This window comes from Xyrauchen texanus, chromosome 22 (genome assembly GCF_025860055.1).
Source record: "Xyrauchen texanus isolate HMW12.3.18 chromosome 22, RBS_HiC_50CHRs, whole genome shotgun sequence".
Taxonomy (NCBI): domain Eukaryota; kingdom Metazoa; phylum Chordata; class Actinopteri; order Cypriniformes; family Catostomidae; genus Xyrauchen; species Xyrauchen texanus.
In genome coordinates this window covers 18,057,594-18,072,877 of record NC_068297.1, presented here as the reverse complement: position 1 = coordinate 18,072,877, position 15,284 = coordinate 18,057,594, and positions in this window count along the sequence as shown.

The following is a 15,284-nucleotide window of genomic DNA, read 5'->3' as shown; positions in this document are numbered from 1 at the left end:
AAGTCTGTGGCTCAAACCATGCAGGTCACAAATATTGTACTCATTCATGAGAATTACTGCAATGAAAAATATTCTAAAGCAGCACACATGAACAACTTCTGCTTAGAAAAGGCCCACTATGGCTCAAAGCTTTTGGCAGATAAAACTTGCAAGGAGCAATGTAGACCAAAAGAAACAATAGGGCAATTACAACATTCACATCAATGCAACATATTATATTTCCACAGATTATGAGATATGAAATTTTATATCTGCTTTAGCATGCAGCATCTATCTACCAGTAAAAATAACTATTATGCTGTGAAGGAAGGAAACTCAGGATTCACAGGTCTAATATGAGCAGTCTACTACTCTCAGTTACAAGATTGCCCTTTTTGTCATATAATCATTTGTGAACATAAAGTTTTACAAAACCTTTGCATTCTTGTCATGAGTGCAATTAAATTAGAGCTGTGACATATGAAGAAAGTATGGTTACGCCCTGTTATCCTCTAATGACTGTCATTCTGATTAAACGAGTCACAGCAATGCTATGCTTCATTTCTCCCTCATGGCTTCACTCAAATCTGGACTGAGGTGGCATTGTCATTGTTGTCTCTTGGATCAATGTTCAAATACCTTTGACAGCGTACCAAGACAAGTCTAAACCTGCAGAAGTTTTATGAAAAGCCTGCCCTACAACAACCCTTTAACGAACCTTCATTCCATCAAGGAAAAAAAATCAGGTATCACCAGAAACCAACTTCCTGATTAAAATGGTAAAGCCAAAAAAGTGTGATACAAGGCATTTAGCGTGGTCTTCTTCATCACCGCTGCAAATGCTAATGTTCATGTTCCTCCCTAATGAAACAGGGTACTGAGTTTATTTGTGCCATTTCAAAAACAGTTTTAGAAAGGTATTTATTACCTTTGGCCTGTAACTAATGTTTTTGTGCTGGAGGGAACTTAAAGTCCACCCACACACAACAAGACAGAATAAGTGACATGAAAGGAGAAGATTTCATGTCTGGAGGTTAAAGGCTGTAGTGTGTATGAGTGTAAAACTGAGACAAACTTATTTGAATGGCCCCATAAAGTCTATGACAGGTAACATGAAGCATGTCTTGAAAGAAAAACACAGATTCACTGAGCCACACACACACACACACACACACACAACACACACAGATATCCTCTGATTCTTGCAGAGTAAATCAGCAATATTATGGTATTCCACAATGGCCAATCTGAGAACACACATACCGTATGATCTAACTACTTTAAGTGCACTAAGAACAACTTAATGCACTATTTCTCGATCACTAAACAAATCAAAGCAAAGTCCTGACATTGAACTTGTTAACTCCTTTGTACAAAATGTTAGTTTTTACCATTAATTATTTTTCCTTTCAGTTTCATTATAGTAAACAAGATGCTCTTTGTAACATTGTCAGATTATGCTGTAATAACATGGACAAACTTTCAGAGTTCATGTCAGCTCGAGTATGTATTGTCATTAAAGCAAGATGAAACACCAAAAATTAAGACATTTTGAAGAAAAAAAAGTGTATGTGTGAACAGGTTTGGCTATTTGTGAGTGACACATTTTTGAAAATGTCCTCACTTATACATTATAGTGAAACAAACCGAATTGTGACCAATTGGTTTAAGCCAAATGGTGTGGAAAATAAAAAAAAATCACATGACATGGGAGTTAAGGGGATCTGCAAATATCCCTTTGTCAAATCCAGTGACAACTTCGTACCACTACCCCTAGGGTCATTTCGATATGGTGCTCTATGACCGGGAAGAAGATAGAACACGTCTGAGAATTCTCCTTGCAACCTGGTAAACTTTTGACAGCAAGAGATGGGTGGCTTTTAAGTTAATCTACGATCCGAGCTCCTCTCTCTCCGGAACCACCGTCACCAAAGTCACGGGGACTAGCTCTCTCCACGGTTTCGAGAGATTGAGGTGGTCATTCTGACGTGCTCCGCCTCTATTCATTCGTTTAACCTCAAATTTCCCCAACTCGGCGTGTGACCTCAAAAGGCCTTTGCCACATGGCGAGTAATTTAGAGCTCAATGTGGGGAGTAAAACAAGGACTTTATCTCCCAGTACAAATTCCCGTAGCCGAGTACCCCCATTATACAGCTAGCTTTAACGTTTTTGAGCCTGGAGAAAATTATCCTGTGTCCAATGTGTGTGGAGTTATGTTCTCAGGTAAAGAATGTATAGAATTTCATGTTTGCCGTTTGAAGGTGCCTTCTCCCAATTTTCCTGTAGGACTTCGAGCATGCCACCCAGTCAATGCCCATACAATAATTCAAATGGGGAGAACCCCATGGAGGCTAGCGGTACTGCTCATACTGCAAATAATAGGGGCTTCATATCGTGCTCGCTAAGCGTCCGGGAGCAGAAGCATTGCCAATAGTGTTCTGGGTAGTGGCCAATCCATTGCAGGATGGCTTACTTCAGGTCTTTGTACACCAGTAGGTTTGACACAGGGAGTTGTTTGGCCGAGAGTTGTACTTCCCCAGACAACAGCGGCAGTACGCAGACCACCCACTGGGTACTCAGCCAGTTCCACACTCCAGCTATCCACTCAAAGTGCTCGATGTAAGCCTCCGGGTCGTCCTGAGGTCACATCTTCCTGAGTGTGACTTGTGGCATGGCCATAGGTGGGTCCGGGTTCATGGCTGACGACCCCTCCTGGTGTACCAAGCTCCATAGCACCAGCCGGTTCTCCACTTGAGACTGGAAGAGCACTTGGAACCGCTGCTTCTGTTCCACGCGCAGGTCAAGCAGAGCCTGATTTTGTGCTTGGTGGATGCTGCCTAGTGTCTTGTACACTTTGGAAAGTGGCAACAAATCCATGACTGTGTTTTCTTTCTCTTAATCCCAGATTTCTGCACCACTGTGACAAGTTCCTTACTTTCTTATAAAGGAGGAAGTGAGGGCCTAGTAAATGTCCAATGTAACTCTTTTATTTGACACTATTCAGCATTCTACACAAAATGTTCTGCTTTTCAGCAGCACGTCAAACACAGTCACACACACAGCTTCAGTCTGTGTAGTAATCCAGGCAGTCTGGATTACCCTATTTATCCCTCTCCACTCTCACTGCAAACACAAAACTGCTGTTAGAGGTGATTTCCCATAGATGTCAATCCTTACCGTTCTGTCTCTCCTGGCCTCACTTTCTTGCAAATGTCGCTTGGCCACACCCCCATCACCACAATATATAAACAATTAAAATGAATGCCAAGAGTGAGATGAAAAAGGACCCCATTTTATGCACCAGCTATCTGCAGGTCTCATATTCAGAGACAGAGTAGTAGTAAGATTTTCACAGAGAAGCATCCAGAATTATACATAAAATAAACAAGCATGCAAGAAAGCAAGCAAACATACAAAGAAACAAATAAATAAATGTTTTAATTAATAACTTTTAATTAAGTTTTTAAAAATATATTTTTTTAAACCTGAAAGTCCACCCATCACACTACACAGACCCTGTTTTTTTTTTTTTTTTAAAAAGCCATTTTCATTTTAAATTATATTATTTGGTTTTAAATAAAGCCTGCTGCCTCTCTGGACATGAAGGCAGACTGAATTTCAAATTAGAGAGTCTGTAAAGAAAGACATTAAGTCAACTACAGTGCCTTTAAGAGATGAGCCTGCAGGTAGCATTAATAAAGGAAGAGTTGTGGAAAAGAAATTGAAACGGCTGACATATAAGAGGATATGCAGACAACAGTTCTGTCAGCTAGTCTGAATGACCCTTTTAGTGAGCTCTCACAGATACACAAGCGGAGTCAGCAGCACTAATGCACACACAAATAAAGGCATATAAGGGATTATAAGACACATCTGTGCCCTCTGTATAAGAATTTTTTTTTGTTTTTTAATGTTGTAAGTTAGACAGAAGTTTAGTTAAAGGACTTTCTAGGATGTTCATCTGATGTGTCTGTGATGCGGAAAAACTATTCTGATCTAGAATGTCTGTTAAATGCATTGGCAACAATACAAACTATTCTTTTACCCCTGTTGTCTTAAGAAACTGTACCCTATTTGTGTCTTTTGGGTCATTTTGGACCCGCATTGAAAACTATTCAAAATGCATGCACAACGAACTATGTGTAAGACCCCCTTAACAAAAATCTGTTATGTGTTCACAAAATGTATAATGACAGGGGAAAAATATATAGTATATTGAATACTAATGGAGTAAAAATTATTAAAGAATTAAAAAACAAAGTTAAAAAAATTGGAAAACAATGATGTCTCAATTTATGTTGCACTCAGTTCCACTCAAAGTGGGTGGGATTATAGGCTGATCGTTATAGTTGCAACGCCTCTACTGCCGTGACATCATCTTAAACGCGACACAAATATTACTGACCATAAACAATAACACGACCACAAGCTGTTAGCTACTAACTCATTGTGCTGCATAAAGCAGTTGTTGCATGGTGATTTTACACAAGTGTAACAGTTAAATTGGCCTGGTTGTTGTGGTCCTTGATGGTTCTGTAGTTATTTTTAAGTTTTGTTTAACTTTTCCCTACACTGTTGGTACGTCCGGTGGTAGCTGTGTGCTGCCCACAGCTGAGACACTTCCTGAAAGACTTTTTCATTCGTCGCTAACAAGAGGAACGTCTGCACCTCGTTTATTGACCACGGCTTAGTTTTGCTCATTGCCATTTCCTTTTATAATTCAAAAGTTGCGTGAACAAATGATACCGCTATCATTGTTTATAACTTTAAATCTAGCGGGTTGATGTCCGGGGTGGCAAATCCAGTGACGCTGGTAGTGACGATTACGTCTGATCAATCAGTGATCTGACGTCTCATTTAGTATTGGCTCGGCTCGCTTGGAACCTCGACCGAGGTGGTACTAAAATAAAGTACCAGATACCATCCATGGTGAAAAACCCCCAAAATGCAAGCAGAGTCGAGTCGAGCTGTACTGTGCAGTGGAAAAGTCCCAATAGATATATATATATAAAAAAAAAAAAGATTTAAAGCTGTATTACATCCAGAAAGTCTTAAGGTGAAAGGTCACAAAGGTTCTTCCCATATAGGTCAAAATTGACCTGTTAAGACAATGGAAGGAACAATTTGTTATAAATTTATATTTCTCTTAGACAAATATATATATATATATATATATATATATATATATATATATATATATATATATATATATATATACAAATAAATTGTCTTTTTTTTTTGTTTTGATGATCTTGACAAAGTCACAAATTTTACCTGTCCATGTTCTAAAATAACCCTAAGACATTAAGAGGGTAAATGTGGGTTAGGGAAAAGTTCAGAAATGTATTGTAACATTGGCAATTGCATGTACTCACAAAATTACAGTACCTGTTCTAGGCTAAACATGACATGACTGATAAATGATGATGATGGTACAGCATGGAATAAACCAGAGGAAAGCAAAGGTTGAACTTCCATACCTCAGGAGACATAGAGTTTTCAGTTTTCACAGATGATTTTTTATTTCTTAATTAATTTAAGAAAAAATAAAAATAGACCCAAATAAAATTATTGAGCTATAAAATATCTACAAATGTCACTGCACCGTGAGATCATTCTGTATACTCAGAGATCTTTAGAATTTCTGAAACATACAGCATGCTTTCATTTTTGAGGTTTGGTCTGAATGTGATTTATGGAAACTAATAGGACTTATAAGACACTGACAGAACATTGTGGTTTTGAGGAATGTTTCAGAGAATCTTTTCCAGATAATCTACACTTTCAAGATAAAACGACAATAGGTGTGAGTCATTGCTTCAGGATTTATTTGATTAGTTAGCTTTATTACATGCATGTTTCTGTATTCAGTGTTTTTCCTGTAAAGAGAATTATTAGGCGGTCGCCTCTGTCAAATTTTGTGCCGCCTCCGGCTGTCTACAAAACTCTGGTGGGTGTCTTCATGGAAAATACTAACAAGCCTTGCACTCGGTGGATTGTCATTTGTAACTGCAAATCTCAGTGATAATAATAAAAAAATTCCAAAATACAAAAATAGTCGCTTGATGTCATTTAACGTAACATGAGATCATATAAAACTAAAATGATGACATGTGAGACGAGAGTAGCACTGCAGCTCAAGTGTCTGATAGAAACACAGATCACAGCTTGTCAATATATTTTTATTTCATCCTTAATTAAAGTTCATATAATACAGGAGCATGACATGTAAATAAGCACAAACTCCAAAACTGTCATCGAGACCGGGAAAGATTTAAAGTTCTGCCGGCTCATGCGCACTCTAACACGGAGACGCTCGTCTCTCACCTCCGCTGTCTGCAGCTCGCAACAAGTTACATCATTGATGAGATCATCATGATAAGATAAATCTTATTTGAAAAATAACACTAAAATGACAACAACTGTAAAATGTGTTTGTGTGTGTGTGTGAGTGTATGAGTGTGTGTATATATATATATATATATACACTAGATTGACAAATGCTTATCAATAATACTCTTATGGCTAAAAATGTTTACACTGTTCAGTGACTAAAATGTCAACATGACTAAATGTTACTAATATATAACTTAAATGTCAACAGTTTTCATTGAATAAAACGACATTAAAATGCTATTTTACGATATTTTATATATTCCCAAACTTGCTTAAAGTAATAGTTCATCCAAATATAAAAAATCTGTCATCAGTTACTCACCCTTATTTTGTTCCAACCCTGTATGATTTTATTTTCTACCATGGAGCAAAAAGTTTAATAGAATAGAATGTAAAGGACTGACAGCCTCAGTCACCATTCACTTTCACTGTACTGAAAAAGATGTAATAAAAGTGAAGGGGGACAGAAGCTGCTAGTCCTAAAATCCAGCCTTCCAAAAAATTATCTTTTGTGTTCCATTAATGTAAATGATTAAAAATCCAGTAAATGATTGCCTTTTTATTTATTTTAAGTACAAAAAAAACTGCCTAAATGTTCCTTTGGTAATCTTCTGAACTTCAGAGTTTGGCATATTTACAATCTTTTTGAGTGGTAATGTCGTGTGGCACAGGGGGATTTTTTTGACAGTGACATCAATCAGCAATTTTCAATGATCATTCAGAAGAATTATCAAAGGATTATGTGATTTGCAGGAGACGTTTGATAGACAACAAGTGGTCCATGTGTATGTCTAAATAAGGTGGTCAGAGCAAGAACTTCCTGTGACATTTTTGGGAGAAAAGTAGAAAAGCAACTTATACAATCAGATAAAACTCATGTTCTCAATCTTGTGATTGACACAAGGATCTTTGCAGAATCTACAGTTAAGAAGCTTAACTGTCCAAGATAAACAAGTTTCCTTATTCGGAAACTCCTCGTCCGGTGACGCCATTCCATCTGGAGTGCAGTTTCCCTCCTGAGGACAGGCCTTAAGGGAAGAATGTTCCCTGACATCTGGGGGTGTCAGTGCAAGGGCGTGTTTCACCACAGAAAGAAAAGCATTATTAATCATTCTTATTTAGGATTGGAAATATCATAACAGGCCATTCTGGTGTCTTATGCATTTACACTGTGACGTCCTTCCAATGATTTAAAAAACATTCTTGAGCTATTATAAAACATGAGGATTGAAAATATGACTTTTGATATTAAGATCTTGTAGCAAGGCAAATCGCTGCAACAGAGATTCACTGGAAGTAATGAGAGAAATCTGATGTGTGCCTCGCTGCTGACAGAGATATTGTTGGATAGTGTTGCAAAAAACACTTAAAGACCTTTAGGATTGCTTTGCATGAATTATTAAATCACAAGTTTCCAAGATGCTGCCCCCCACCCACCCCCCATCCAAACATTTTTTATAATTCTGAGGCCCCTTTCCCACTTCATGCTCATGACGGATGTATCAGTAGGACATGTGGTATGGTAAGTATTGTATTTTTTCATATATCAAAAAAAATTATGGGAGAACATTTGTCTTCAAATATATCCATTTTCAAAATGTTTAAAATCAAAACTAAGTTTTTTCCCTTATCTCAAGTATCAGTGAAGTAAGTTCCACATATATTCCAGAGGCATATGTTCCATCACTGATTTCGTCAGCCTTTTAAATTAAAGTCATAAAAGGAAAAAGGAAATCGGGTTTGGATATATCACACCTGAATAGATCAAAATAGCTTTTACTGTAAAGATATGTCTACTGAATTGGACATCATGCACCGAACGGTAAAATAATTACATTTTGTTGATTCAAAATGAAATATAACAAAATTATTGTCTTGCTGTTTGTTTCAAAATCCTTTCAGTTGATGTAAACTATCCACTTCAGCTTATGTTTTTAGATATCAATTGGCCAAAAACGTAATGTTTTGACTATTGGTCTACTATTGATCACAAGTTATTACTATTCACGGTAAAGTAAATGCATTAAATAATCTTTGGAATTTTTTTCCGAACAGGCCTTGCACACCACACTGACATATCACATCCCACACAGGGATGACACATTTCTCATCACATCAATAAATATTATGACATGGGCGTACCTCTTCTTTATGAAAGAAGAAATGAAAACAGATTATTTTATCCTACATTAAATGGTGAAAGGTCACAGATCTGTTTCATGTCAATCACACCATTTACGTGCACAGATCTTAGCAGGGACAGGGGCGGAGTGGGGAAAAAGGCATTGATTTTTTTCTTTTGTTTTTTGGAATGAGTAGTTATTATAAAGATAATTTTTTTGCTTCTGGGGTGTTTAACCATTTTCTTGTATATATACGTATACTGTACATCATTATTTAAAATTTTCCTTTATCACAAATAATAGCCTGTTCTGTTATATTTCTCACAAAAAGCACCATGGTAATCCACTTGTTTATTATCTATTTATTTCAGAAATTGTATGTGATAACCCCATGTTTATGACATGTGTCATAGTAAAGTCATGGTATTTTTTAAGTACCTTGGAGTACGATGACTGTATCATGAAATATGAACATGATCAATCATTCAGTACCATGGTATCACCCTGGTAACAACACAGTGTCGTTTTTTTATATGGCTTTTATGTTTTTCTTGTCACATCACTCTTTTCACTTTCATCTATGATGCCTCACTTCATCCTTTCATCTCTGCTGCTTCTACTCTGACCTCATCATCGCCATTAAATAACTGACACTTCTTATATTACTTTCTCTGCTTTCTTTTAATATCTATACAATGTTGTTTTCTGTATTCTGTCATTAATATGTATAAATATGCAGGAACTTAAAGCAATAATAAGGCAGAACTATGGTACAATGATGGTGTCAAGATGTACCAAGGTTCTGAATGGTTGTATGGTAGCCTACATGTCCAAAAAATTGTAAACCCATGGTATTTTCTGAAAGTGATTGCTTATAAGTTTCAACAACACAAAACTAGCTTTGGCTAAACCAGACAGCTCCTTCAGTTTATGTCAATATTCTATAAAAGGCTAATTTAATTTATATCAATGAAAGCGACGCCATCGCTCCCATTATAATGAATAAATCTGTCTGAAAGTGTGTGATTATGAAATGCGGTAGTAATCGAGTATTCTTTTTTTGTTGAACTTACAACACAATACATGGAGTGGACTTTTTATCTGACTTGTTACTCGTCTGAGGTAATGACACATCGATGCTCCGGGGCGAATTCAAAACTAAATTTTTTGCTTCCTTGAAGGGCACTCCTGTGGGAGGGGATGACACTCGAAAGCTCGTTCAAAACGAAAGTGAACACAGAAGACTGTTAGCAAAGGGCACATTCATACATTAATGCTATGTTTCCTTCAGAGTACCCACTTCAAGGGGTCTGCACTTCGGAGTGAGTTACTACGGAGTGGGTATAGGGCATAGGGAGGATCACTTGAGATTGGAATCTGCCCCCGATCTGCTGTCGAGCGCACTCTTTAAGGCACTTCATTAAATTTCTTTTTAATTTTCTTTAATACACTTATGATTTACAAAGAACTCCTCACAATAACACATTATTATTGTTATTGTGAGATTATTACTAGATTTCAATATTGTTTTATTTAACTATTTTTATTAAACTATAATATTTTCTCCCTTTTTTCTGGACGACTAAAAGAGCACCTTTAGATTTGTGAAAGAAACCCATTCTGTGCACATCACAGAATCACACCGTGACTCATGTACATTTTATCATTGTTGCAGTGTTTTTTATCTGTCACTAGTAGGTGAAACATAGTTTTGTCATTTTAGTGTTAGTAGAGTGGTTGCACCTCTTTCTCCTTAAAGGATGAGCGAACCCTTAAAGAGATCTGAAACAACAGAATAGAATATGCGTCATTTCAGCTGCGCCATAGAGATATCATTAATTATCTAACCATCATATTTATTGTACCCAGCCTGTTAGAGCCAAATAATTCTGTGATTTGATAATGGAATATTGCACAATATCAGATGTGACAGAAAAATTCTAATGACCCACAGTAAATCACAATTGCTTTCTGCCAGAACTGGGTTCTTAGTCTTGATCTTTATGAGACTTTTTCAGACAATGTGACCTTGGTCTGGGATTGAGTCTCTTTACTTGATGTTTTGGTCTGGGTTTGGGTTTCATTAGTAATACTTAATGTCATGGTTAGGGTCTTTAAAAGAATAAGGGTTTTGGCTTATGGTATCAGACAAGGCCACAGTCTATTTCAATGTACTAATAATGATAAATACCTCAACCACAAATCTGCATTATATCTGCATTATTTCAGAGAATTTAATGGCTATGAACAGCAACTTGGCTACTGTATAAAGTGGCTCAGTGTTTGACACAAATTACTGCAGCAACTAATTCAGCTTTGCTCCATTTCAATTCATTAAAATAGACAAACTGTTTATTTTGTACTGACAGGCCTTGTAGGATGTGATCTTGCCAACCCCGGTTTCTGGAGGAATCTTCTCACATATGGCAGTGTTCCCAAAATATCTACGTTTATCCTGCCATGTTTTGTGTTACAACAGTCGAAAGACTGACATCGCAGCACTTTTTAAGTTCATGTGTAATTAGGAATTAATTTCTGATTCTGAATCGGTGACTGACGAAGCACTAGTGCCATCTACTGTCCATTACGAATTGAAAGCCTCGAAAAGCTGTGTTTTTAAGACTTTTAGACTATTCTTTTATTGTTTTAATTGTAGATTTGCACGCTTTATCCACGTATTCCCATCATCGTCTTTCATCATCTTTATCATAAATAACAATAACAGGCTATTCTAAAAATGTAAACAAATCCATTACCTTCCCTCATATTGCAGGTCATTAGGCTCGTTTGAGATGAGCAAGTTCTGCGCAAAACCGATCGGGTGCAAACAGGTTAGAAATCTGTCCGATTTGCTGTGATGTCATGGTGACGTGTGCCAAAAAAGTCTCATGAGAGCGAAGCGCGCGCAGTTGGATTTTTCATGATGGGTAACGACTTGCTGACGACACAGCTTAATGCTCATTGGCTTAAACAACCGTGATGAAAAACAAATAACAATAAAGCACTGAAAACATGTAAAGCTTTAAAAGAGCTAAAATGTATGTAAAATATTGTGTCTGGCAATGTATTATATTATTATGGTGACTATGTGTAAATAGTCCTCTTCTTGGTATGGCACTGAATGAATACAAAAAAAGCTGTGATGTTTCGTTCTCTTCGAAAATGTTTTATTTTTTTATTTTTTTTTTTATCTCTATTATCATGTTTTATGTGCATAAATGATAGTGCTATCTCTGTATGGGATATGTCTTTTTTTAATCATATTTCATAAAAAACTAAAATATATGTCTTTCTTAAACTAAAAATGGATGGAAAGAAACGTCTTATTGGCGAAAATAATCAAATGTATTTTCATTTTAAAGCAGCAGAATTTTAATTATATCTATCAGCAACAGTGCATGAACCTGAATCCTGAAACTGCCTTTGATCTCGAAGGTGGATGAAGCAGAGATTTGAGAACTGCTGACTTGAGGAGACATCTCTGCCGAAATAAAATGGTATTTACCAAAGCATTGGGCATTTTCAAACCATTGAGAATCCTTTCATTGGATAGTGAAAAGCCCATCCTGGTTTGGATACTCCCACTGATGTCTACACTGAGATACCCTACTTTCATTAGTTAGTGAAACGCCCATCCTGGTTTGGAAACTCCCACTGATATCTACACTGAGATACCCTGCTTTCACAGTTTAGAAACGCCCATCCTGGTTTGGAAACTCCCACTGATATCTACACTGAGATACCCTGCTTTCACAGTTTAGAAACGCCCATCCTGGTTTGGAAACTCCCACTGATATCTACACTGAGATACCCTACTTTCACTGGTTAGTTTAAAAACGACCATCCTGGTTTGGAAACACCCGCTAATATCTACACCGAGATACACTACTTTCATTGGTTAGTGAAACGACCATCCTGTTTTGGAAACTCCCACTGATATCTACACTGAGATACCCTACTTTCATTGGTTAGTGAAACGACCATCCTGTTTTGGAAACTCCCACTGATATCTACACTGAGATACCCTACTTTCATTGGTTAGTTTAGAAACGCCCATCCTGGTTTGGAAACTCCCACTGATATCTACACTGAGATACCCTACTTTCACTGGTTAGTTTAGAAACGCCCATCCTGTTTTGGAAACTCCCACTGATATCTACACTGAGATACCCTACTTTCATTGGTTAGTTTAGAAACGCCCATCCTGATTTGGAAACGCCCACTGATATCTACACTGAGATACCCTACTTTCACTGGTTAGTGTAGAAACGCCCAACCTGGTTTGGAAACTCCCATTGATATCTACACTGAGATACCCTACTTTCACTGGTTAGTGTAGAAACGCCCAACCTGGTTTGGAAACTCCCATTGATATCTACACTGAGATACCCTACTTTCATTGGTTAGTGAAACGACCATCCTGTTTTGGAAACTCCCACTGATATCTACACTGAGATACCCTACTTTCATTGGTTAGTTTAGAAATGACCATCCTTGTTTGGAAACACCCACTGATATCTACACTGAGATACCCTACTTTCATTGGTTAGTGAAACGACCATCCTTGTTTGGAAACTCCCACTGATATCTACACTGAGATACCCTACTTTCACTGGTTAGTTTAGAAATGACCATCCTTGTTTGGAAACACCCACTGATATCTACACTGAGATACCCTACTTTCATTGGTTAGTTTAGAAACGCCCATCCTGTTTTGGAAACTCCCACTGATATCTACACTGAGATACCCTACTTTCATTGGTTAGTTTAGAAACGCCCATCCTGGTTTGGAAACTCCAACTGATATCTACACTGAGATACCCTACTATCATTGGTTAGTTTAAAAACGACCATCCTGGTTTGGAAACGCCCACTAATAGCTACACTGAGATACACTACTTTCACTGGTTAGTTTAGAAACGCCCATCCTGTTTGGAAACGCCCACTGATATCTACACTGAGACACCCTACTTAATTTGGTTATTTTAGAAACGCCCATCCTGATTTGGAAACGCCCACTGATATCTACACTGAGATACCCTACTTTCATTGGTTAGTTTAGAAACGACCATCCTGTTTTGGAAACACTAAAACACCACATTTTAACAAGGCAATATTACAAAAAACAAATGCGATTAAAATATGAACAAAACACGTAAAAAATGAACTGAACAGAACTCAAACGACAACTCAAAATTTCCGTCTTGTCCGCATCGACTTGTGTTCTCGCCTGTGCGTAATCAAACGCATCAAGGGAGGCTGATGCTGACGCAATTGTCATTTGATTTTGCGTCTTTGGCTCGGACAAACGACTTCTTGTGGTAGTTTTAATTTGGTTCTGGAGGCAGAACACAGCGCCAAGTGCCGCATTGCCCTCCACATTCAGGAGTTGCAGAAAGCGTCAAAGAGGGGTGATTTTACGAGTTTGCCAGATAAGAAAGCGGGAGGTGCGCACAATAAACATTGAAAACGTATTTGGAAGAGAGAAAAAATCTTGCAGTTGCTTTGATCGCAGAAAGTAATAAAACGACTCGATTATGTTAGATCGAAGCGTTTTCTTGGTGAATTTAAATTAGTTCAATTACTGGGGTCTCTGATATTCGTAAAGGATAAGGTAACATTTAATTAAAACTTATTATGAGACATTCAATGTCTCTTCACAAATTTGGACAGTTTTATAATATTTCTTTGTTGCTTAGTCATTAGTCATTAGCAAAATAGTGTGTGTGAATTCTACACTAAGATTCAAATTAGGGGTTTGAAAATGCCCACAGATTTGAAAACACCTATTACTGTTCTGCAAAGACCTATACTTGGACTTGACAGCTCTTATTTCACTTCTCCCTTGACTGCAGCCGTCTACTCTCGCCTACTTTAAAGTCGAGGCGTTTGGCATGTCAAACGATCTAATGTCAAACCAAAAAGTCGTCAAAGCGACGTCAAATCATGATAGTCGTCAGAAATAAGCAATAAAATCGCCACTGGGGACGCAGTGGTTCACTCTGTTAATCACAAGCCCATTGGCGTCTCATCACTACAGTCGTGTATGTAGCATGAGGTTCATTTAAACTGTTTACTGTGTTTATTTGGAGTCCCACAGAAAGCTTACCCCTATTCCTTAACTAACCCTACCCAAAAAAATCTAACCCTAATGTTAGGCTCGTTTGAAATGAGGAAGTTCTGCGCAGAACCGATCACCGGTTATCACCGGTAGGTGCACGACTTGCTGACAGTCATGACGACCTATGTCAACGAGAGCGAGGCGGCGCAGTTGCTTTTTCCGAGGTGCGCGATCAGCAAGCACGTTGGGAAATGACTTGGCTTAAACAACCATGATGTTTTGTTCTCTTTTAAAATTTTCTTTTTTATCTCTAATATCGTGTTTTTATGTGAATATTCCCAACATTACAGGTGAAACTAGAAAAATTAGAATATCATGCAAAAGTTCATTAATTTCAGTAATTCAACTTAAAAGGTGAAACTAATATATTATATAGACTCATTACAAGCAAAGTAAGATATATTAAGCCTTTATTTGATATAATTTTGATGATTATGGCTTACAGCTTATGAAAACCCCAAATTCAGAATCTCAGAAAATTAGAATATTACATGAAATCAATAAAAAAAAGGATTGTAAATACAGAAATGTCGGCCCTCTGAAAAGTATAATCATGCATATGTACTCAGTACTTGGTTTGGGCCCCTTTTGCATTAATTACTGCCTCAATGCGGCGTGGCATGGATGCTATCAGCCTGTGGCACTGCTGAGGTGTTATGGAAGA